Consider the following 26285-nt stretch of genomic DNA (forward strand, 5'->3'; position numbering starts at 1 on the left):
TAAAGTCAGTTTCGACCTTCAATTTTAGTAAATGTTTAAAAAGTTGCCAAACTTTTCCCAGTACAGGAGAGGCCAGATTGTTTTAAGAATCCTACACTGAACATTCAACAATGCTGAACATCATATCCGCAGATGGCAGTCCCTCAAGAACTTTCAGTATCATGTCCAATGAGCAAAGATGGTCCTCTCTGGTTCCCACGGCAGCCGCTGGGGGAGAGTTAGATGCCTGTACACCCGATACCTCTGGAGCAGACACATATTCCTTCCAACAGGGGCGGAAGCATCTAGACATGCTGTCATCAACATGGGAATATTCAGTGGATAACTGCACGTGTGGGCTTGCAAAAGCACCAGTAGCGATTCTATGTCCGGGGCCGCAACCGATGGAAATTTCAGATACAGGTACAACACACAGTCGATTCTGCTTCTTGCACGTTACGGCGTTAGAGGAGCATGGGGCAGCGTGGAGCTTTGTGTGAACCCGTGTTCTCCCATCGTGTTCTCCCGTTCTCCACTGCCCCCCTTCCAGAACCCCCCTCGGATTTATCAGCCTAATCCATACCTGCAACCAGGGAAAGGGGGAAAGACTTTGCTTGCCCGGTCCCAGCCTCCTTACATGCACCCTTGGAGGTGTGGTGAGGTGGGGGCGCCGCGCTGCACTTGAATGAAGGGCAGGAGGGAGGGGGGGCAGTGACACTGGGCGACACAGGGACATACAAGGTGCGAGCGGCGTGTGTACGTGCGAGCGCGGCTGCCGATAGAGGCGGCTGCTGAGTAAGAGCCCGGGGAGTGACTGGGAGGTAGCTTGACTAGGTCCTGCTGACCCGAGGTTCTCCCTGTGAGCTCCGCATGCCACCACCTCAACCACTGCGTCCTTTCTGTGCACCCCAAGCCTAACCCCTACAGACTGACATCGGCCAGTGGTTGCCAGTATCTAGTCGACAGCAACCAGCTATCCGGCCATCCAGACATTTACCAGATATTTATCAGCCACGACCTAATCATATCACTACCATCAGATCATCAGATCATCGCCTCAATTGGAATTCACAAAAAAAAAAAAACGGAGGTTTACCAAAATACTAAAACCTTGCAGGAATCTAGAGCAACAGTAACATATCCCTCCAGGCTCCATTACGCTCCATTAGAGCTTCGACAGAGGGGGGAGGGGAACAATCCCCCGCCTATCTACCTCTTAAACCTACTCGCTCATAAAAATACAATAACACAATACGGTTAAAAGAAAAATTAAAAATAAATATAGAGCAATGAGATCTGGTAGAGTTAGGCAACAACCAAAACCAAAATCCAACCCTACATCAAAATCACGGAAAAGGAAACTGGGGAAAACGGAGCCAACATCTCTAATACACTCAAAAATCCCGAGGAATTCTGCCCATACGCATGCAATAAAAATAATAAAGACGGCCCAACTTTTGCAGTAATGGAAACATCGACATCAGTAGCAAATCAAAATTCATCCTCATTTCAATCTATAAATAAAAAAGACCGAGTTAAGGCCTTGCTGCATCACCTTGCTTAATGACTGCCTTCCAGCAACCAGAGCAATCACATAGAACTATACAACCGTTATTATCTCCAGCACCAAATCCCCCATCAAGGGACTCCGATAATCTTGTAACCATTGATGGAATGCCAGCAAAGAAAAGGATATGTTCACACCAACCTAAGATTTATACCAAGTTCTCTTTCCTTAAAGATCCTGGAACAGTTATTTATTCAAAGACAGGGAACATCAGAGGTCTCCAATCACCGCTTTTAAAAAACAAGCCTGATTGTAGCTAGTAGACTCACCCAGACAAGCAGAAGTCCTCCATTCATTCACCATCGAGGCTGCTGCCGCCATCTCAATACCAACATCGCCTGAATTAAGAAGAGCGGCAGCATTCACTCTTCTGGCAGAACATGAATCTACCAATTTCAATATTCCAGAAGTGGCGTCGACCAGTATAATTTCCAGCAAAGACTGGACCTCACCAAAGCAAGCTAAGTCACCAGAGAAAACAAACAATCTACATTCAGTGAATCAGGGCGACACTTATCCTAGTAAGCTTAACCCATTACACCGCGGAAATCAAGATGCGATTACGGAAACTAAGGTCCTGATTCAGAAAGAGGAGGAAAGAGAAGATCTACCTCCTCTCCAATTTGTCAGCAGCTCCCCAAACTCAATAAAGGAAATCCGAGACGCTCGAGTAAAACCATCACTGGCAACCAAAGAGCAAGGAAGTGGAATACAACCATCGCAACTGCCAAATACCCCTCCGACTCAAACCGAGACACACCAGCCAAACTTGAGTAGCTTTACTGAACAAATAACAGCAAATAGTAAGTCAGTAGCACAAGGGGCACTCCAGGGCTCCACTTTACTACCGTACAACGACTCTCAGTCCACAAATAACTCTGTAAACAATGATGTGTCCTCCATTGCTGTACAGGAGTGGGAAGAATTAGTTGCTACGTATAACCACAAACCATCTGAAGGGAAACCTCTCGTCGACGCTCCACCAAGAGGAGAGGAGTAACAACCCAGGCACATCAGTCCCCGAATCCATATGGGTAACAATCTTAAACACTCTGCAACATTCGGCTACAGCCCTGGAATTTCAATCTCAAAAAATGGACTTGCAGCTTTGTGTTCTGCAGACAATGGCTGATTCTATTTCAGGAATCGACTGGAAAATCTCGGAACTAAACGGCCTCATAAGGAGGGGTCAACACGCCGTACTTGCGGCCTAACCAGCTCCACTACAACCACTACCTTGTGACCCAATTTTAGATAAATTATCATCTTTACCATCTATGTTAGGGGACCTGATAAGTGACTTAAAATCAACTGTTTTATAAACCTTGATACCGCAAGCCTCTGACCCCCCTCCAGACCTTCCAGTGACACCAACAGGCCTTTTGACCGAGCCGCCGGTCGAGCAGAGGTCAGTCATCACGGCACCCTCAACCCAAACATCATTGCCCAGATTACTGAAAACTAAGTTAACTATCACTACTGCGACCACAGTTGATCCTTCCTTAATGAATATTCAGGGATCCTCCAAGACCCGCAGAAAGAAAAAAGGAAAGGAAGGAATTGGACGCTAATAGGCACAAGAAAGAACTTAGAAGTACAATCTAACTCCTCTCCTTTAGCAGCAACCTTTGCCCGGACCCCGATAGCCAACGAAGAATTATCTCCCCTCTACAAGGCCCCCGAAAGCACACCATCATTGTCCCCACCGCGATGCGTAAAACCGACAATCATCGCTACTAAGAAACTTGCACCAAAAAAACTCAAACAGAAACTTCTACAATTTACAAAAACTCAATCTGCATACAATTCTTTTAATATTAAACCACCACCATCTAAAATCGCTTCAATAACAGGAAGAGAGGACACCGTCATGGCCATCAACACGGAGTCACCCCAACACTCATCACATATATCGAATAGCATCACCCGGAATCTGTGGACAGCCTCTAATCAAAGTGAGCAGCTAAATGCCATAGATACAGTAGGCCCAAGTAATTTTCCTCAAACCGCCCAACAGGGCGACAAGAGATCACCACCTGACCCAACAATACCGCAGCATTTGAATAGTCCAACATCAATCCTCTTCATTCCTGAACACACATCCCGTGGTAGGGACGACATTTTGAATAGGGGAAACATACTAAGACTCATGCACACACTAACTAATTTAGTAAACATTAGCTCCTCTGACCTTTTGGAAATAGAGTTTCATTCAAACACCGTGACCCATCGCCCAGAGATAACAAAAGCAACATGGCACTCAGTCGAGACAGCACATAAAATTATGGAAGAAGTAGCGACGTTTCAGCAATTGGGGACAGAACTAAGACTCGAAGAGCGACCCCGCTACCCGACTCCTTTTCTACCTCCTGCCAGACCCTTGGCACAAAAAAGTACCAACTCAATATTAAAGGGAGCAAGAAGCAGCTCGCCCAGGATGTACCCCCGAGACATAAAAAATCCCCAATTTGGGCAATACCAAAATCACAGTAGTTACCCTTCACCGAAAACCGCCCGCAATTGGAAGTTAATCCAACGCATAATCGTCACTACAATTGACAAAAAGGGAAAGAACTTACCAACCCCCCAGCGGGGTACAGGGCTATTAGAATTTGCTCCTGGAATATCAACGGTCTTACCAGTAAAAGGAATGATCCTGAATTTCTACAATACTTAACCGCATTCGACCTTATCATGCTCCAAGAAACTTGGGAAGAAAAAGCATTTGAGCTCCAAGGGTTTACTTCTTGCTGCATCCCAGCAAATAAAAACTCAACCTTTGGACGAAGATCAGGAGGTCTGATGTTCTTCGCATCAATACCAACTATAGGCGAAATAGAGGCAATGGAACTCCACATACCTCCCCCAAGTGTATTCCAGGTGGCAAAGACTTCGCTCCGGCTAAAAAAGCAGCGCCAGGAAGTAATTATAATTGACATATACATTCAACCCAAACATAAACAAAAAGGGGCGGAAGACCTGGCCAAACTGGTGAAAACAATTATGGAAGAAAGTGTGTCCGATTCACTTATCTTGGCCGGCGACTTTAATATGCGTTTCATCAACAAAGAGCAACTCAGCGACCTTACCCAAGATTTGAATCCAGCATGGGGCGTGCCGACACAAGGTCCAATAAAAAATAAAAAGCCAACGAAGCATTCAAAAAATGTACATCGACATCTGGAACAACTTAACTTAAGGGCCCTAAATGGTCGCTACGTTGATGACAATCCTCCAGTAGCCACCTTCCACTCCAACAAACAATCCTCCCATCTTGATTACATGTTCGCATTTTTAAACATGTTTTCCTGAGTAACTTCCTTCAGAATAGGGACGAATGAGCTCAGCGACCACCTGCCTCTAGAGGCCGAAATAAGATCTACTTCTCAACTGGAAACTGAACCCCTTATAGGCTTCGACACAGACGCAAGCTCAAATTTAAAACGGCTTCACTGGCAACATTGACTCCATTAGCTCCATGGCGAAAATTCTTTTCACCCAAACAGCCAGCTCTGTAACCAAGGTCACGGACGTCTGGCAAAACTTTATTAAAGCCATCAGAGAGAAAATGGAAAAGATTGTGCCTAACAACTTATGTCAAGGGCAGGGGTCCTCAAATGGGAAACACTCAACCCCAGAAATAAAAATACAAAAACGACTAATAAATCAAACAATGAGACGGCTGCGAAAGGACCCAACAAACTATAGCTTGCAAGCTGTTCTACGGGAAGCAAGAAAACAGCTAAAACTGACAAAATGGGAAAAACAGAAGCGAAGTAACGAAGATCTATGGGTAAAACTTGTCTATGAAGGGAAGCAGAAAAACAGCTCCAGATTTTGGCAAATGGTCAAAAGAATACAGAATCCTGACCACCCAGGTCAAAATTCACACATAACAGAGGAAGTATGGACAAAACACCTACTGATGCATTTCAATAACAACGGGACCACAGAAGAGGCCGTTAGAAAGGTATAAAACAGAAGGAAAATACAACTACTACACCGTCCCAAATATCTTCGAAACGTGGGAGCACGAGGCCACGAACATATCCAAACTTGATAAATCAAAAACGGAAGAAAGCCCCGTGAAGGTTCTCGAGTCAGGGCTAAAGACAATTTTCCCATCTGACATCAGACAGCAAATAACAAGGGGGAGACCAACTGGAGCCCCGGGCCGAACGGCATACCACCTATGCTGTTCAAATCAGACGTTGAATTTTGGAGCGCATATTTGGCACCAATAGTATATAGGCTTACCCAGACCCTTCCTGAGTCCTGGCATGGGTCCTGGCATGGGTCAGTCACGGTAGCAAGAGGCACCCATACAACTATCGGCTTATTGCCAAACTGGACGTGGAGGCAAAATATTTTGCAGGTATTATCCTGGAGGAATTAACATCATGGGCAACTGAGAACTCCATCCTCCCAATTAACCAAACGGGTTTCTGCAAAGGCCAAGGGACCACAAATAATCTCATGGCATTATCGTTGCTAATGGGAGCAGCAAAGGAAATGAAATCATCTCTATTCCTCTTGTTTATCGATTATACTGCTGCATTTGACCACGTGGACCGTAACAAACTCTGGCAGAAACTGGACAACTGGGGAATACCCAAACACCTCCTAGACGTGCTAATACTGCTCCACTCAAACACCTGGATTAAAACACACCTCTCGAAGCCAATCAGGACAACAAAAGGATTAAAACAGGGGTGCCTACTCGCGCCCATTTTATTCAACCTCTTCTTAGCCGACCTACCGGGGGAACTCGACAAATTCCCCAATCACGCACCTAAATTAGGGAAAATCATACTTTCCAACCTGTTATACGCGGATGACCTGTTGCTGATAAGTCGGACCCCAATGGGCCTTCAACACCTCCTGAACGCAACTTACTCTTTCTCAGCAAAAAATGCCCTTCAAATTAACTTCAATAAGTCAAAGGTTATGGCAGTGAATTATAGGGAAAAAAAGGAATCCTCGCTAGCACTTGAATGGAGAAAAGCTCGACCGGGTAACCTCATATAAATACCTGGGAGTAATCTTGGACTCAAACAATACGTCTAGGGCACAGTTCAACTCCTTACGAGGAAAGGCCACAATGACCTATTTGGCATTAAAATCACTAAAGGCCAAACTACCCGACCTTACACTCAAACCTCTCCTTGATATTCTGCGTGCCAAACTGCAACCGACTCTTACCTATGGGAGCGAATCACATCACGGAAAGGATGCGGCATTGCTGGACACACTCATAGCTAACTCATACAGGGCTATTTTTAATCTTCCTAAATATGTCTCTCCAGCTCAGATTCGACTAGAATTCGGCATCCTGAAACAAACATTAGAAAGGCGGAGTGCGTATGTAGCCAGCTGGCATAAGATTCGCAACGCAGAGGCTGGCTCCTTATGTTCTAACGTATGGGAAGAGTCACTTCAGCATTGCAACTCCCTACCGAGAGCCTATTTACATGAATCACTCGAAGTTCTAGGCTTGACCGATATCTGGGAAACATCAATAGATCTCTTGTCTTTCAAAAAAGTATCCAAAAAATCAGCACATATTATTTCAGCGATTGAAGACAAGAAGGACCTAGCAAATAGAGCGCAAGTATACCTCAACACTGGCCTGAAAATAAAAGTTAAAGAAAAATTCCTAAAACTACGCCTCGGTGTAATTCCCATACTTCAACACCTTCCTCCCTGGGGAAGAAATAACCCTTCCCAACAGTGTCGCCTGTGTAAAACCGGCAAGGAGGACATTGTCCATGTGATTTGCACCTGTCCTAGTTTAAAGGACATGAGGTACAACCTTCTATGTCCATCCTTTAACCTACATGCCATTCGGACCTGCAGGCAGGCAGTCAAACTGTGCTTTTCCACCAGTGACACCAAATTGACAAATGGTTTCTTCTAACAAAGATTTTATTGGTGTTTTTATAATTTTGTAAAGATTTTAATTAATCATGTACAAATAAAACATTACTTACTTACTTACTTACCAGTCGATTCTGCAGAAGATGCAACGGAACACAGGCAGGACACAGTCCAGCCAGACCGGTCTGAAAGACAGGAACCAATGTTCACTCAGCTCTCGAAGCCAAGGCGTAGTCAGGTAGAACACCATGCGCTCATGACAACGTCATTCCAGCAGTGTTCTCTCCATTTCTTAAGGGATTGCGATGCCCATTGCGAATCAAGAGTATTAGAATCAGGATGTCTGCTACCGAAAGCAGGATCAAAGGAAGCCCTCCAAAAACGCTTCCAAGTACGAAGTTTATGAAGGCTGGAATTACTCCGATGATGGTCTGAAAGGTGGTTAAGAGACCTGATCAAAGTTGCTTAAGTACGTGTTTGATCCCACTTGTATCAGACATGTTAAAGATACAATGAACCATTTCTCTGAACTGGATCAGGAAGTTCTTATGGACCAGGGCCTGTATCTCTGCTGAAGACCTTGCAACCTGGGGATCAAAAGTCTCTCGGGATGAAGTTAGGGCCACAATTTGTTGACACAACATGGCCTTCAGTCTGCTCAGCGAACCAAACCATATATTGGAAACATTCAATGAAGGCCACATGGGTGCTTCCCTAACTGTGCGAGCTGGGGGAAACAATACTTGCTTGCAGCAAACAACCCTGAAGTTTACAGTGACTAGATATGCAATGCCTGGCACCATACCACAACAGGCTTGATCATTCAGCATCAAGTAACATCCATTCGAAAGTACTTCACAAACCGGATGATTCATGGCAGCTTGGGAGCCTTTCAAGTATCAAGATATGTTTGCTTTCGACGCATTACATGTTCCATGAAGCAACACTTCTTTGCACACTTAACACCTACTTAAAGCATTCCAGCGATTAGTACCACTTAAGAAAACTTCATTGTCGTTATTTCTGCTCCAATATTTATACGGTAACTCCCAGGTTTCCTGTAGGAACCCTTCACCCAATGATTCATACCTGCCTGCTTGGATGAATCTAAGGCAGTATTGGAACTGAAATATCATTATTGGTGGTATGATATAGCCTTGAATTAACCATTTTGTAGACGGTGACTCAGCTACAGTGAAAGGTAACAGCTCTAATTTTTCAACGAGCAGCATGGTGTACTTTGCGTCTCTGCATTCCACAGTCAACAGTCTGTTGGTCAGTTTGTAAACCGAGCACAAACTTGTGCTGTTAATGTATCGCCATGGCACGTGGCCTGAAAGCAATGATTGCAGCGTCCAGCTTTAAAGCATAATGGAGCACAATTGAGATTGCCCATGTTGAAGAATAGATAAATATTTTGCCATTATGTCGATTGCAGAGGATGCAATGTTGCCCAGTGAAAAAATATGTGAAGAAAGTGTGGTTATACCATTGTCTACCACAGCCAGGGCCTTTTCTAGGTTAATCCTATCCATTTCACATAATCTCTCAGCAGCATCCTGTTGGGAGACTGTCCACAGTCCTTTACAGATGGCATACAAGAAGCGTTCCTTATGCGGTTTCTTGGGACCTAACAAGAAATCCATAAGATCCATGTTGTCAGCTAGAAGGGACACGTGTTGTTTCACCTGTAATAGTGTTGAAGTTTTTAGCCATTCTTGGACAACTTCCCAACACTATAAGAAGTCACTACCCCTGAGTCGTCTGTGTGGACATACTGTGTGTCAGGCCTATGGATACCAAACCCTGTGGTGTTACCCTTGAATCTCGCTTGACAGCTATTTGCATCAATAGGCCAAACCAACCATCCCTTCCAATTGGGAGCTGAATAATAGAATGTACCGTTCGGTATCATTGTACCCAGCATTTCCTCCCTCATCAGTGTGTCATGCAATATACCTGCAATAGGTATGGGTAAGGGGATGCATTGTGTATTCAGGTCTTTCATTTTTGCAAACCCTTAGCAGGTTTGTTTGGTGCACTGTTCTGTTCAGGATTATTCCCCCAGATTCATCATTGTCCCGTTTTGCGAGTCCCTAATAGCGATTATTAAGGAATCGCTATTAAATACTCGCAAAACGGGATTCATGTAGAAATCGCAAAAAAATTGCGATTTCTACAGCTTCCTTATTTGCGATTATAAGGAATAACTCCCCATTCATTCCTTATTTGCGATTAGCAATTTGCTAATCGCAAATAAGGATGCGATTTCAAGGGTGCCAGGGGTGTCCAAAGGACACCCTGTAGCACCCCTGAAATGCAAATGTAGACTGATGTTGCACACACACATGTCCAAAGGACATGTGTGTGTGTGTAACATACAACTTACAATTACACTTCGCGGTAAATAGCGGCCCAATATTGCGATTTCGCAATTTTTAAAAGGTTCATGAATAGCATTTAAGGAATCTCTAATTGAGATTCCTTAAATGCGATCACAATTTGATAAATCGCAATTATTTGCGATTTTTCAAATCGGGAGTTCATGAACCATTGATGAATCTCAAATGCCAATTTTTGCGGGCGCAAACGGCCGATTTTTGCGATTTGCACCGTTTGCGCTTGATGAATCTACCTGATTATCTGTAAAGGTATGAGGCAAGCTCTAATTGAAGCCTCTGTATCCTGAACCTGCCAATCTTCCTTATCCCAGATGAATTTTGTGTCTATCGTGTCCCTCCAATACTCAAAACTTTGTATAGACAGTTAGGAGATGAATGGTGCTGAATTTATGAGCTTTGTGTTAGTTAGCATCTTTTCTTTGCAGTTGCATTAGTCCGTATTAACTTATAGTAGTATAACATTGGGTCTGATGTATTGAACCCTGAAAAGTCTAAACATTTCTGTGCAATGTGCCAGAACTACCTTTCGGGGGTGTCAGGCAATGTTCCAATTGATGGTAAGTGTTTAAAGTGTTTGGAACCCTAGCTCTGTGCAAAAAGTGATCACTATAATGCTGGTAACAAAACATACTATCCTAGTCAGGTGTATCTTCATACAATTCCCATTTTGAAATTGCATCAGATTGTTCTAAATCTGAAATCATAGTATTTACAGTCTAAATCTGAAATCATAGTATTTACAGTCTTAATCTACCAAACATCAGAGACTGTGCTCAGGGTAATAAAATCATTCATAGACATTTTGAAAATTTGAAGGAATTTTCAAATGTTCAGTAGGACCAAATATATCATATGAAACTCTAGCCCAACTATACCATACGGTACTGGACTGGCTATAATGTTCACCAGGGACAAGTCTCTTTGTTCAAGGTATGATGACGTATGTGGTTTCAAGACCAAGTTCACAGGTTGTACTGCAGAGCATTGGTAATGTCTATTCAGTAGAAGAAAAAAAGCAATTACTATGCAAATCCAAATTAACAGGAATAGGAGCCCTAATGCAAGCCAAAGATGCAGCCAAGGGGACACAAAGTAAGTCTATTTCAGCTAGAGATAAAATTGTCGAAATTGTTCTTTCTTAGAAATGGTTAGCGATTGCTCAGGTTCACTTGTATCCAAAAAAAAGTCATTGAAGTTTTTGAAGTAACCAGGCGCAGTTCTTGTGCAGAGGATTCTTGGAACCTTATTAGTCTTTTCATCCAAACTTCCTGTAGGGTAGCTTGGGGAGATCTGCGGCTACTAGGGCCACATCTGGTCAGCTGTTGAGAATCGTCCACCTAATGTCGTTTGATCAGATCAATGAAGACAAATCTTTTTTCTCTTCAGCAATCAAGCGGCGGAAGCAGTACTGTTCTTGTTCCTTGAACCACCAGGATAAGTACAGGTATTCTGTAAGATGGCCCAAACTCCTTCTTGTCCACAATCTTTTCTCTGACCAGGTCCACAACCTTTGGAACCCAGACAGATCTTTCAGCAATCGGGTTTAGTTCCCCAGCGGCGGTGTGTTTTACTTGGACATTGCTTTGTAATGCCCGGAATTCATTGAATTTCTATAAAACAGCCAAATGATCATTCAATTCAAATGGTTTTACATCTGCCACTGTGCTGGCACAATCGAGGTCAGGTACCTGCATTATTCTCCCAAACAGGATCTCATAGGGGGTACGTCCTCACAGGGATTTTCTTGGCATATTTGTCAGTGCCCTCTGTACCCCATATAGGTGATTGACCCAACTACCACCCGCACCTAATACCCTTGCTGTTAAGGATTGCTTTAGGTTCCGGTTTTTCCTCTCCACCATCAAATTTCCCTCGGGATGGTAAGGGAAGGAGTACCGCAAGGCCACACCCATACTTTCCTTGGTTTCCTTGTAAGCCTGAGTGCTAAACGCAGGGCCACAGTTGGAATGTAACATGCCAATTGTGTATCTCCTAATAAAGACTCACAAATCCTTAATAACAGTTTGAGCATGAGACAAGCGCTAAAGCCAAACCCATAGAAATCTAGAGCACGAATCTACCGACATCAAGATGTAATTATAATCCCAGTCTGAATTTAAAGGCCTGCAGTGATGCGAATAAACACTTGTGAGAGGTCTTTCTGAAATGAGTAATGGTCTTTGTGGTGGCAGTGCTACAGTGGATCCTTCATCTGCTGACAGATGTCGCACTTTAAGACATAAGCCTTAGTTTGTTTAGACAAACTTGGCCATCAGAATCGCAGCTTCAGTAACAAAACTGTAGCAGTGACTCCTGCATGTTTAGAACACAGACCCTTATGCGCAGCTAGTATTAAACCTAATCTGTGATCAGTGTTTGGTATAACTCTATCCACCACTCCTGGAATTTGAGCATACGGTGTGTTTTGCGCATCTAATTTATAGCTATATTTGAGTGGAAAGCCCTTTGGACTGGCAGAGCCATTCTTAGAGGCATTGACAGCTATCAGTATGTCTCCGTCTATCCTTGTGCTAGAACGAGTGACAGCAGCAAGGGCAGCAGTTCGCACTGTCACCTTAGGGGCTTCATCAGCCAGTGAAATCTCTTCAACGTGTATGCCAAAACGCTGAAGACTCAAGGTGTGAATAACTTGAGCCCATGGCAGGCATGCTATCAGCTTTGCTACTTGTTCCCAAAACAATTTATGATTAATTCTGAATGTGTTTAAATGCTGGTAATGTAAAACTAGACAATATGAATTGTCAGGTTTCATTACTGGAAACAAAGGATTATTCATCGGGGAGGTGCAAGTCTCAATCACACCTTGGCATTAGAGTTGGTTTAAGATTTCTTTGACCTGTCTTTTGGCATCGTTTTTTTATACGGTACTGTCTCTGTGTAATTGGAGAAGATTTTAATGGGATTTTGTGGTGAGTAGACTCCACGTCCCACCCTATATGATTGCGGTATAATGCCAGAGCTAGAGCAAGTGCCCACTCCTGCATGTATGAATGTTTTAAAGATTCTGGAACGAGGTCAGAGAAAGCAGGCAAAATTATGCTTTACCGCTTTGGGCAGTCCATCACAAACTCAGGTGGCCAATCCTGTTCTGCAAGCAGTATGTCATATTAAAAGGCCAAATTATCCCATAAGAGACCATTAACCTTCCTTGACTTGTACCCATCTATTTGAAGTGTAATTTCAAACAGTCTAAATGGACATTTTTATTTTCCCATTTCTTTTTAGAAGAAGTGGGTGCTTGCTTTGAATTGTCTTTGTCAGGACTACCCGCCATTTGTGGTTTCCCTGCTTTGGTTCCCGAATTATCCCTACCTAATTCAGCATTGGTTCCTTAGATAATTTTTGGTAATTCTTGCTCACTATTTCTAGGTGCTATTTCCCTGAGGTGGCAGTGTATGGCCACTGCTGCTGCTTCCCCATTTATATTGCTCAGCATGATTGCAGAGACTTGGGCGAAATTACCCTTCAGTTTAATTCCCAAGTCCAGGACAGATCCTGCCCCCTACTCATTCTGTATTTGTTTCAATACATCTGGAAGAACTGCTAAGGAAGGAGTTCTGCATATTCTGATGTAAACAAAGCAAAGATTATTCCTCAAGTGGTACAATCCTCATTTGAGGGAACCATCCCCATTGGCAAGCACATTTTTATCAATCCATGTTTTTCCTGCAGACCGTATGGGAAAATACTGCTTCCAGCTGTGCAATTGTTTGTGCTATCCAGAACGGAATTTGCTCCCATTTGAAAGGAATTGTCTCTTTGACTGTTTTCAGTGTCTGTGGGTTAATTATAGACGTGGTCTGATGTCACCATCTGGAGCATTTCTCGCAGGTTGGACTGTCAATGTTCGCATGATAAACTGGACAATGTGTCTGTATAGCATGACTATATCTTTGTATATTTTACGTGCCTCATCAACTGGTAGTCTATCTATCTCGGGATGTGAAGTGTATGTCACAAAGAGTGGCCAGGTCGCTCCTTCTATGCTGAGCGACCGAGTCTTAGGACAGATGTTGTGTGTGGGAGAGCACCTTTTAACTATATTTTATGCTGCTGGTAAATTAACACAACTTCAATGTCTTCATCTGGAATGTATTATTCCGGTGGTTTAGCTACAGTGTATGTGTGGAACAATTTTTAGTCACCAGATCTGCAGGTGGGAACTGAACGCAAGAATAGAATACCTGTGATCCAAATAGGATTGAAAATAGGAAGAAAACCTCAGCCCCCTGGTGCAACGAGGAATTGAAATGATTGCGTCTGTCATGTAAGAAAGCCGAGAGAAAATGGAGGAAGACATACTCGGTCCCTGACAAGAAAGAACAGAAAATAGTTCCGGCTAGATACAAGGTGGCTATCGCTAAGTCCAAATCTGACTTCTATGCTAAATCTATCTTACAAGCTCCCAATAGCACTAAAGCTCTCTTTAAAATCTTTAAGGACCTCTATAGCCCTATTTGCATGAGCAACAAGGTTGCTGCTTCGCAAGAACTGCGTGAGGAGATAGCTGCCCATTTCGAGGATAAAATCACTAAAATTGTCAGAGATCTTCATCCTAATGATATTAGCGACCTGGATAATATTATCCAGAGGCCGGAGGAAGTAGCAAAGGCGAATACCTCCTTGGACAGCTTTCTAGTCCTCACGGATGATTCTTTTAACAACCTGGCCAATAGTGTGTCCTCTGGCTCTCCACTTGACCCTCTTCCAAACAAAATTTGGAAAACCATTGGCCGAGACACCTTTCCCTGGCTGCGACAAATTTGCAGCCAATCCCTGGAAGCAGGAATAGTTCCTGAGGCATGGAAGCAGGCAGTAGTGACACCTCTGCTGAAAAAAACCTCGTTAGACCCTAAGACACCAGGACATTTTAGACCTATTTCCCTTCTGCCATACCAATCAAAATCCTGGAAAAAGCAGTCAGCAAAAGTCTTTCATGTTATCTGGAAGACAACCATCTGCTGGATAGGGACCAATTTGGGTTTCGTCCAGGTCACGGCACCGAGACTGCTCTGGCCACCGTATTAGACAATCTATGAATGCGTGCTGACAATGGGAATTATACCATTCTAGTATTACTGGATATGTCAGCCGCATTCGATACGGTGAGTCATGCAGTACTGGTGGAAAGACTGGAGAGGATAGGGGTGTCAGGACGGGCCCTTCAATGGCTGCAATCCTACTTATCGGGAAGACAGCAGATGGTGACTATGACACCTTTCACCTCCAGAAAGTCCCCAGTACATCATGGGGTACCGCAGGGCTCTGCGATTAGTCCCATATTGTTTAATATCTATTTACAGCCCCTGTTCCCCATTATTAAATCCTTCGGCATTGACCTGGTCAATTACACCGACGACACTCAATTGGTGTTTTCCCTGGAGGGAAAACAAGCAGTATCCATGGATCCGTTCCAGGAATGCATGCGCCAGACTGAGGTATGGCTTAGGAGAAATTCTTTGCAATTTAATGGGGGGAAAACGGAGGTGGTATACTGCCCCACGGCCAGAATGTCCCAACATCTACCTCTGGAATTCAGACTCACTCCTGATGAGGAGCCTCTGGTTCCAGCCAAAACAGTATTCAACCTGGGAGTCTTGGTGGACGATAACCTCCAAATGGAGTCCCAGGCTAACAAGACTGACAGCGTGTGCCTTTCATTGATGCGCATGCTACGACAGATTCTTCCACTACTTCCCAAAGACTCGTGCTCACTTGTAATGAGGAATATTGTGCTGAGTAGGCTGGACTACTGCAACTCCCTGTATCTAGAAGCACCGCAATATATTCTTCAGGGGCTGCAGAGAGTCCAGTCTATGGCAGCGTAGATGGTGCTAAACAGGCAACGTGGGTCCTCCACAACATTGTCTTTGAAAGACCTTCACTGGCTGCCCATCAAAGAAAGGATTCACTTTAAATCACTTTGCATTGCCTACAGAGCAGCACATGCTATGCTAAATCTATCTTACAAGCATTCATTGCAGGAGAAGTTTGCCTGGTACAATCCCAAGAGGCAGCTCCATTCCTCCAGCGCAAATCTATTGATGACTACCAGGTTTAGACGCTCTAGGATGGGGGGAGCGCTCTCAGTGTTGTAGCCGCTCATCTATGGAATGAGCTGCCTCAGAACATTGGACAAGTCAACTCTTTGGCTGAGTTTAGAAAGAGCCTGAAAACTTGGCTCTTTCCCAAGCACGATTTCTAGCCCTCCTCTATTCCCCTTTATCCTATCGGTTGATGTTTAGGTTGGTTTCTCAGGTCTGAGCGTCAGGATACCCGTAGGGTGGCAGCTGCGCTATATAAGAACTCAATTCATTCATTCAAACACCTTGTGTGCCTCAATCACCTAATAAAGATATGCTGTGTTCTAACAATTTCGAAGCAACTACAAGTGTGCAGTTTTCTGTAAAGTTAAGAGTGCAACTTCATCTTTCCAACAGCTACTGGCTCGCTCAGTCATTTTTAAAAGAGAAGAGTAAGTTTAAGAGGTAGGGCTTTGCAGAATGTGCAGAAAGGTTTATCCTTACAAGCTTGCTAAACCTTCAGACAATACACAGAGAATACCTGATTAGCTAAGACGGATTCCCCTTCCCACTTCAGGCATCTCTAAAAAGGTGTGAGCAGGGCTTTCTGAGAAAGCACGACTGAACTACTCAGATTTTTACTGTTAATATAAGAACCGAACCAACGCTGGGGGCACCATGTCATGCAGTTCCTAGCAGTGTCCCAGGACCTGTGCGTTTTGGATGACCTAAACTGTGGACATGGTGTCCCAGGAACTTCCGGACACCCCCACAGGATATGTCACCCGTTAGACCAGGTAGCTCTACAGTGCAACTACCACAGCCCTGTATTCTACTGTGGTGTAGATAGTCTCTGGCACCCACTGAAGATGACAACCTGATTCCTCAGGGATCGTGGAAAACAGTACAGTATGATTCGCTCAGACACTCGTGCTTGCTTTTTCTCAGAAAATACACAGGATGGTAATTAGGACGTTTCAATACATATTTATTTCAGGAGACAGAAGCATACAAAAGAGATTGTTAGTACCAATGTAGTGAATAGTAAATACATTTCTACCTTAGTACTAAGAAGATGAACAGAAACAGTTCCGATAAAAACAGTAGCACTTGCATATTCCTAAAATGCGCTCTCTACGTAATTTTGCTGAAATGTACCTATCGTAACCTGGATATGTGTGTCGCTATGTGCATCTGTAGCAAAGAAACCCCTAGGAATGAACCAGCCCCTCTCCTGATGGTTTGGAATGTAGGACCCTGCAAGGAATGTCAGACCAGTGTGTGTCGGAGATTCGGCATGCATGACCCCCCATCTCAGCTTGGAAGGAATTCTCCTCTAATTTGTAGGGGGGGTGAGGGTCTTTTCTACTAAAGCGGTCACTCCAGGGTTTTTTCTAGAATCAATATGTTTTTAAAACAACCATGGATGTTTTGAAAACAATGATAAATGTTTTGAAAACAATCATCAATGCTTTTCTAAACAAGTTTGATCATGCACAGATGGCTGTTGTCCAAGGATGAAAAAAGTGGTGACCCTTATACAGAAAAAATCTGCCATGCCTGGGGACATGTTTATGCACGTCAGGTACAGGGATTATGATAGAATACTTAAAGGCTGGTGTAGAGGAGACAGGATCAAGATACAAGGTAAAAGGTCACCTGTTTATAATCTGTATTGTCGTGTGGATGGGACAATGTATGCAAAATGGGGTATACATCGATGAGACTATCCTAAAAGACATGACCCTACAATCCATTAACAGAGTCTAATCTTCTTAGTATGTTCATTGTTACACTAATTCACACATTCACATGTAAATCTTTCTACAATCAAGTCACTTCTTGGTCACCAGCACCAGTTCCTCAATCTTTCTTTAGTTTTACTAAGACCCAGATAACTCTCATGTGGATTATCAGTCATGTTCTCACATTGGTGGCAGAAGCCTCTCTATAAAAGGCCATTTTGTACCAACAATTCCACTTTGACCTTGTCAAACTGCCTTACATTGTCACTTGTTGTAGTCCAACTTCCTTCACTCTTACGCAAACCTTTCAAACCTGGTTTACATCCAATTCACTCACTCAGTTATACTTTGTGAGTTGGACAAACTTCAGCTATCATACAGATATTCACATTTTCATCAGCCCACCACTTGTCAACTTTATTGATGTCCCTGCAATATAATTCACTTAGAAATCCTGCAATGTTACATTCCATCTACTAAATAAGGATGATACTGCATGCAATCTCTGGTAGAGGTTTATGAACAGACAACACTTCAAACCAAATATCCAACATAAATAGCTTACATTTCTTCATCGTTAGTATGATAGAAAGGAATCTTTCTTAATCATTGAATAATTACATTCATCACCACAAAATGCTTGAGATACAAAAGGCAAACTGACTAGCTTTTCTTCATGCATCTGTTTTAGGATGCATTTGGTTTAGAAATGCCCCAAAACCACATAATTGGCATAAGTGACTAGGCTACAAGGCAAACCTGATACACAGACAGCTCTGTAATTCTTGTGCATTGCTAAACTAGGACGTAATCTCTGGAAACTCTTGGAGATGGGCTTTATTCCATACAAATTCCGCACTGTTTCACAGGAGCACATGAATGTTTAACTTGTGAAATTACAAATAAAACAGTGATAAAATTCAACCATCGCTCCGAATGTTTGTACTTTTTCTTTTCTCATTTGACTTGGTAAACTCTGAATACCCTCAACCAATTCCTTTCTCAGATGAAGAACCTTAGCTCAAACCACATGCCCTAGGTTTCATTCAGAGAGCCCACACATATATATTTTCAACTATCTCAAACTAAATTGTATCCTTTGCACTTTATAAATGTGTTCCTCCAATGTGCTACCAAAGACTATGATGTCATCCTGAAAAATGTTGACACCAGGCAAGTTCTCCATAATCTCCTCATCAACCTTTGGGAAACTGATACTGCAGAACCTACATTAAATTGCATGCAAGTGAAATGACATGTAACAAAAGAAGTTTTGAAAGCAATTGTTATTTGATTCATTATGCTACCTGGTAAGATACCTTAATAACACCTAGCAATGTGAAGAGCTTGTCTCTTCTTAAGATTCAACAAACTCTTCAATGCTAGGAAGAGGAACTATATCTACCACTACTCTCGTGTTTACGGTTAGCAGGTCAATACAAAGCCTGATGTCTCCACATTATTTTCATGGCACAGAGAATAAATACTCTAAGGCCTCCACCGATTGAATGATTTTCTCATCACACAAACATTTTAATTCAGTCCTAACAGTACCATTCATACTGATAGGTATACTGCTTTCATTCCAGGTGACCTGTTAAGCTGAATTTTTCAAATGAATAATGTATACATAGCCATGCACATCCTACTTTTTTCAGAAATTACTTTTGGTTCTTTTTGATGATTTTTCCTTGCAAGCAATTATCTTGACTGTCTATGTGATAAACAATCACATGAGGGAAAACTTAAGGAGATGGATATGTCACCAACTGCTTTTTATGCAGCCAGCACCAAACTGTACAATCTACTTTAGAAACACACATCTTCCCTCCTTTTCTATTAGCTCTAAATTCTATGAACTTATTTGGTTTCCCAATATAACTGTATGTTATAACAACAGGCTCATCAACAACTCTAAACCATTGAGGGAAGTAATGTAGGAAGGATGTTCACAGTATAGATTGTTGAAAATGCCTTTAAGTTTCAAGACAACTTCATCCAAATGGAAAGTGATTTCATAAACGTAGTCTGTAGATCTAAAATTCTTTCAACATTTGGCAAATTGACCTTTCTTGACACATGTTTTGCAAACAGACTTTAGAGCACAGCAATCTTTAGGATTGGCCATGCGATGATGTTCTCCACAGCAAAATCTAAACACCTCTAAAACTGTAATTTCCTTTTGGTTCTTGACCGCAGGTATCAACAGCAGAGGTGTCATTCTTTGTGCATAATACATCTATACATACTACAGAATGCTCAATCTGTTTGAAAACTGCCAATACAGCACATAAGTGTCTATTAGGATGTCGGGCAGTGCCACCGCAGTGCTTTCCCGTCCGCTGCGGAGCGAGGTGCACCGCCATCAAAGTGCACCCACCACCGCGGCAGTGGGAGCCAATGGAGACTCTCCGCCGTGCGGAATGACGTCCGCCCCGCTCCACAAATTAGGATGGCCCAAACAGGCAGACGCACCGCATCGGAGATACCGCCCAAACAGACACGGCCGAAACTCGATAGCGGAGCGCAATAGCAAAGACCCGGTCGTCATCACCCTGTCATGAACGCCATGGACCCATCCCTACATATGCATCCAGTAATGTACCTGCTACTGCACTACCATCAACTGGGCCGCCGCGGACGATGCCGCAGGTATGCTAATACACAAATTCAACACACAACACACGGGCTGACATAGGGTCCAAGTCCACCACAGACACCCTGCTGGGGGTCACAACACATCCACATGGGCACCCCTATATCACCCACCTGACAACAAGTCACCCCTCTGCATCTGGGACACACGTTGACCGCGAACTAGCAGCAACGTCACGCTCCCGGTCACGTCACCGCAGCGGTCAACACATGCGCACAATGCCCAAGGCAAGGACACAACAAGACATGGGCAGGGCACAGACACCACTGGGACACACCACACATCAACACACCCCAGCAAGTCACAGGCCAGGTGCCCATCCTGGGCTCCACCATGCACAGAAACAAGCACAGGAACAAGCAAGCACAATACACACCCTGCACCACACTACAGACAACCAGGGAGACAGCCACTACAGGAGTGGCTGACAAGGAACACACAACACCTGTGCCTCACACACTGAAGGCTGACAATACTTCACAGCACATACACACACAAACAAACACACACCCTTGGTGTATCCACAAACATAACACACACGCACAGGGTAGCTTGAACAGATGCCTGCACAAAATTACAAACAAACACCACAGGAACACACACAAAACCCCAACAGAAGCAGACATACCCTGCCATCCAAACTGTGGAAAGGTAATGGGAGGACAAACACGACATCACTACACAACATCATCACTCACCAACAAAACACACACAGCATACCACAAATCACACAAGAATTGCACCTGCACAAAACTACCCTGCCACATCAAACAAACAACACATGCACATGAAGGCACACATCTACAAATACCACAGGACATCAGGGGATGCACATCAGGCAATGCCAAGCCCACATACCAACTGTATGCACAACAGGCAGTCTGTGCACAACAAGCACAACAGCTACACACAGACATGACTGACACAACCACAACACACACCACAAATCAGCACAGCACAAAAACAACAGCACACCCAGGAGGTGAAGATACACCACAGCCAACACACAGACACCCAATACAACAACAACGGGATGCACCACTCAGGGATACAAGAGCACAACCAGCTACACCAGAGCACTGGGCAGCACACACAGCTCATGTGCACAAGGGCAATCCACACTGATGAATAGCACAAGAACATCACACATAAAACAATGAGGCCATGCCCAGAGTGAAACAGCACTCTTGGCCCAAATACTGCACCACAAGGCACAGTCTCACAAATGAAGGGATGTGGAGGCACATACACTTGTAAACAAAGGGGACAGCTGACAAGAAAATCACCTGACTTGCATGTCAGCATTAGACATGTGAGGTGTGTACCATACACAAATAGAGGGAATGCAGAGCCACAATGGCTAGGCACAAGAGGTACAGCTAGGGGATGGCATCACACCACACACCATGCCATACAGGAGGAGAAAAGGCACCATGTGCCTGCAGTTCAAGAGAAAGTCACACAGTGAGGAGCCACAGAGCCACATAGTCAACACAAACACAGACACCACACATTGATGATCAAATAAACACAACACAGATGTGCAAGTCACACACTTTGCACACTCATAAGTGACAAAAACAACAATGAGGAGTCACACGGAACTGCATGGACACATCAACACATTGCACAGTGCAAAACACACAACTCACACAAGTGCATACAATCATTTACACAGGGCAGGACAATCCAAACAACAGACACACAACTCCTGGCTCACATGTGTGGCTATCACAATCCAGGGGCACACACACATCCACACCCACTACAAACTCACACCCTTCAGACTGCACACCTCCTCACCACCCAAGAGCACACATCTCATGTATGCCAGGAGACCAGGATTAAGGTCCAACACAGGATGACCACACACATACACAGCTGGGCACATATACAGGAATAACACACATATGTCATGACAGTGCCCAGCCTACATGCAAACCTGTGCACAGCATCACACGCTGTGCTGGCAGTCTACCCCAACCTGACATGGCAACAATGTAGCCAACAGCACAAAACCACTCAAAAGAGAACTGCATGACAGGTAAAAGAGCCAGCACAGATAACACGAGTATCAGTGTCTGAATGGACTGAAGACCCTTTTACCCCTGTTTAAAAATGTGATGCATCCCAAGAGCTTGGCAATGTTGAAGTGACACATAGAGCATGGGGAACAGGCTACCAAAAGCACACTTAACAAAGATCTTTAATCAGCAAGTACACTGATAAAACAGAAAAGAGGAGTAACTGTTTTTATTCACATATTGCACAGATCTGATAGTTGAACAGCTGTACACAAGATCAAGGTACAAAATGCTGAACAAATGCAAGATATCCTGCACAAGCAAACTGTAAACAGGAATGCCAGTGTCCATGGCACAGGGGAGACTCCAACACAGCAGAGCAACAGGGCCAGTGTCCATGGCACAGGGGAGACTCCAACACAGCAGAGCAACAGGGCCTGTGTCCAGGGCACAGGGGAGACTCCAACACAGCAGAGCAACAGGGCCAGTGTCCAGGGCAGGTGGCCCAGCAAGTACATGAGAGGCTGCACAGGTGAGAGTACAACACAGCAGAGCAACAGGGCCAGTGTCCATGGCCCAGGGGAGACTCCAACACACCAGAGCAACAGGGTCAGTGTCCAGAGCAGGTGGCCCAGCAAGTACATGAGAGGCTGCACAGGTGAGAGTACAACACAGCAGAGCAACAGGGCCAGTGTCCATGGCACAGGGGAGACTCCAACACAGCAGAGCAGCAGGGCCAGTGTCTAGGGCTGGTGGCCCAGCACGTACATGAGAGGCTGCACAGGTGAGAGTACAACACAGCAGAGCAACAGGGCAAGTGTCCATGGCACAGGGGAGACTCCAACACAGCAGAGCAACAGGGCCAGTGTCCTGGGCAGGTGGCACAGCAAGTACATGAGAGGCTGCACAGTGGAGAGCACAACACAGCAGAGCAACAGGGCCAGTGTCCAGAGCAGGTGGCAGAGCAGGTACATGAGAGGCTGCACAGGCAAGGGGATATCTGCAGTGAACGACAAGGCCCAGTGAAAATGTAAATGTCGGAATTTGTAAAGCGCACAGCTACCTCCACCGGAGGTGTCCCGGCGCTGTCCGTATACCGCTTAGGAACCCTTCCTGGCTTTCCTGGGAAATGTCCACTCCTGGGCAACCCCCAGGTGCAGCCATGCATCCCAGCGCTTTTGGGGCCGTTGTGGAGACTAAGCAAGCTATTGCCCAGAGTTGCAGCGTGGGACCCATGATCAGAACAGGCACTGAGGCGAGAATATACAGTCAGGGGAATTAATGAGCCGGAGACCCGCCGAGGCGGGAATCGAACCCTGGTCCCTGGCCAAAGCTCTGCATCAAGGTCTGCCTGCTCTAACCATTGAGCCACACTTCTCCACTGTGGCCACAGTGGCCAGGGAGAAGTGCAGAGTCAGGGCATGAGAAGCTGCACAGGCAAGGCCAGAACAGCAGTGAATGACAAGGCCAGTAGGCATGGCAAAGTGCAGAGTCAGGGCATGAGAACTGCACAGGCAAGGGGAGAGCTGAAGTGAACGACACGGCCTAGTGGCCAGGGAGAAGTGCAGAGTCAGGGCATGAGAAGCTGCACAGGCAAAGCCAGAACAGCAGTGAATGACAATGCCAGTGGGCATGGCAAAGTGCAGAGTCAGGGCATGAGAAGCTGCACAGGCAAGGGGAGAGCTGCAGTGAATGACAAGGCCAGTGGGCATGGCAAAGTGCAGAGTCCGGGCATGAGAAGCTGCACAGGCAAAGCAAGAACAGCAGTGAATGACAAGGCCAGTGGGCATGGCAAAGTGCAGAATCAGGGCATGAGAAGCTGCACAGGCAAGGGGAGAGCTGCAGTGAACGACAAAGCCAGTGGCCAGGGAGAAGTGCAGTCAGGACATGAGAAGCTGCACAGGCAAGGGGAGACCTGCAGTGAACGACAAGGCAAGTGGCCTGGGAGAAGTGCAGAGTCAGGGCATGAGATGCTGCACAGGCAAAGCCAGAACAGCAGTGAATGACAAGGCCAGTGGGCATGGCAAAGTGTAGAGTCAGGGCATGAGAAGCTGCACAGGCAAGGGGAGAGCTGCAGTGACTGACAAGGCCAGTGGCCAGGGAGAAGTACAGAGTCAGGGCATGAGAAGCTGCACAGGCAAGGCCAGAACAGCAGTGAATGACAATGCCAGTGGGCATGGCAAAGTGCAGAGTCAGGGCATGAGAAGCTGCACAGGCAAGGCCAGGACAGCAGTGAATGACAAGGCCAATGAGCATGGCAAAGTGCAGAGTCAGGGCATGAGAAGCTGCACAGGCAAGGGGAGAGCTGCAGTGAATGACAAGGCCAGTGGGCATGGCAAAGTGCAGAGTCCGGGCATGAGAAGCTGCACAGGCAAAGCCAGAACAGCAGTGAATGACAAGGCCAGTGGGAATGGCAAAGTGCAGAATCAGGGCATGAGAAGCTGCACAGGCAAGGGGAGAGCTGCAGTGAACGACAAGGCCAGTGGCAAGGGAGAAGTGCAGAGTCAGGGCATAAGAAGCTGCACAGTGATTGTGTTTGACTGTACCCTTCCATAGTCAGCAACACAACCAGGTGGCAAACAATGGTCAGGACTAGCACACCTCTATGAGAGACAGGTATATGAGGGGGAATGCCACTCACATCTGGCTGTCAGGTAGACTTAGAGCTGGCTGTGTGTGGGGGTCAGCAGGAACACTTGACTGGGGAGACAGAGAAACAGGTGATGTAGGGCTATCAATCGTCTGGCAAGCTGGAGGGCTGTTTGGACCAGGTGGTATAGTGGCACGTGGAGGTGGAGTCATGCAGATCTGGGACACAGTGTGGATGGGAGAGGTTGGAGGGGTGCCCTCCACATTTTGGGAATACAAAATGTGTGCTCCTTGTGCTGTATCGTGTCTGTGATGCATGCGAACCATGGTTATTGTCCTCTGGTGTGGACACTAACTGGGGGATGGACAAAGGCACCTGAGCAGGAATGGGAGCATGTGCTTGTTGAAGGGCAGACGTTACAGCGGATGACAAAGACTGGACTGTACGGTGGAGCCCACCCACGTGGAGTGTATGCCCTCCATGTAAGCAACCACCTGCCCTAATTTCTTGTCATGGTCACTGAAGGCATTGAGCAGGGCAGTGCCAGAGGGAGTGGATGGGAGGCTGGGCACTGGCTGTTGAGTGATAGCTGATGTAGCAGACTCCCCATCCCCTGTGCCTGACAACATGAATGCATCACCACTCGCATCAGATGATGAAGTACTCTGTGTCTCAGCCACGGATTCCTCCTGCATACTCCTGTCCCCTTCAGATGCGCTGGTGAGCTCTGTGTCTCTGGCCTCCGGTGCAGCTGTAGTGCTACTCTCGCCACCACTGGTTTCCGGCTCCTGTTCCTCCGTGCCCACTGGCGATTCTGCATGAGAGAGAGATGCAGGGTTGTATAAATGACATCATCATGACAAAGCAAATTAAAATATACATACAGGGGATGCACAAATCAACATGCTGACCACCACACCATGCATAAACATTGCAGCAACACACTACATACACCACAACAGTGCCTGCAACACTGACTACCTGCCATGACTGTGCCATGTTTAGGCCACACAGCACAACACCTTGCCTGTGGATGAAGTGCACCACACACAACTTGACATTCCCACACCTATCATGTCCCAACACTCATTGCCACTGACAGACCTTCAGGGAACCTGATGGGAGAACACACACACCTATTAGGATATTACAGTCCACAATGCCAAGTAGGCCATACCAAGCACCATGTGGTACTCTGGGGCACCTTGTTGTCAGACGGGTGACCCTCAACAAGCATGGTGTATGCAAAATCGGAATACATGAACTCACACTCACATAGTGGACCCTTATGTTAACCCCCTAATACATTTCCCACACCATCAAAATGCAGAAAGACCATGTGGATCACAAAACACCTGGCTATGATAAAGCACATCAGGGATGATCAGCCTTGTAGGAGCT

This window comes from Lissotriton helveticus, chromosome 6, assembly GCF_964261635.1.
Source record: "Lissotriton helveticus chromosome 6, aLisHel1.1, whole genome shotgun sequence".
In the NCBI taxonomy this organism is placed as follows: domain Eukaryota; kingdom Metazoa; phylum Chordata; class Amphibia; order Caudata; family Salamandridae; genus Lissotriton; species Lissotriton helveticus.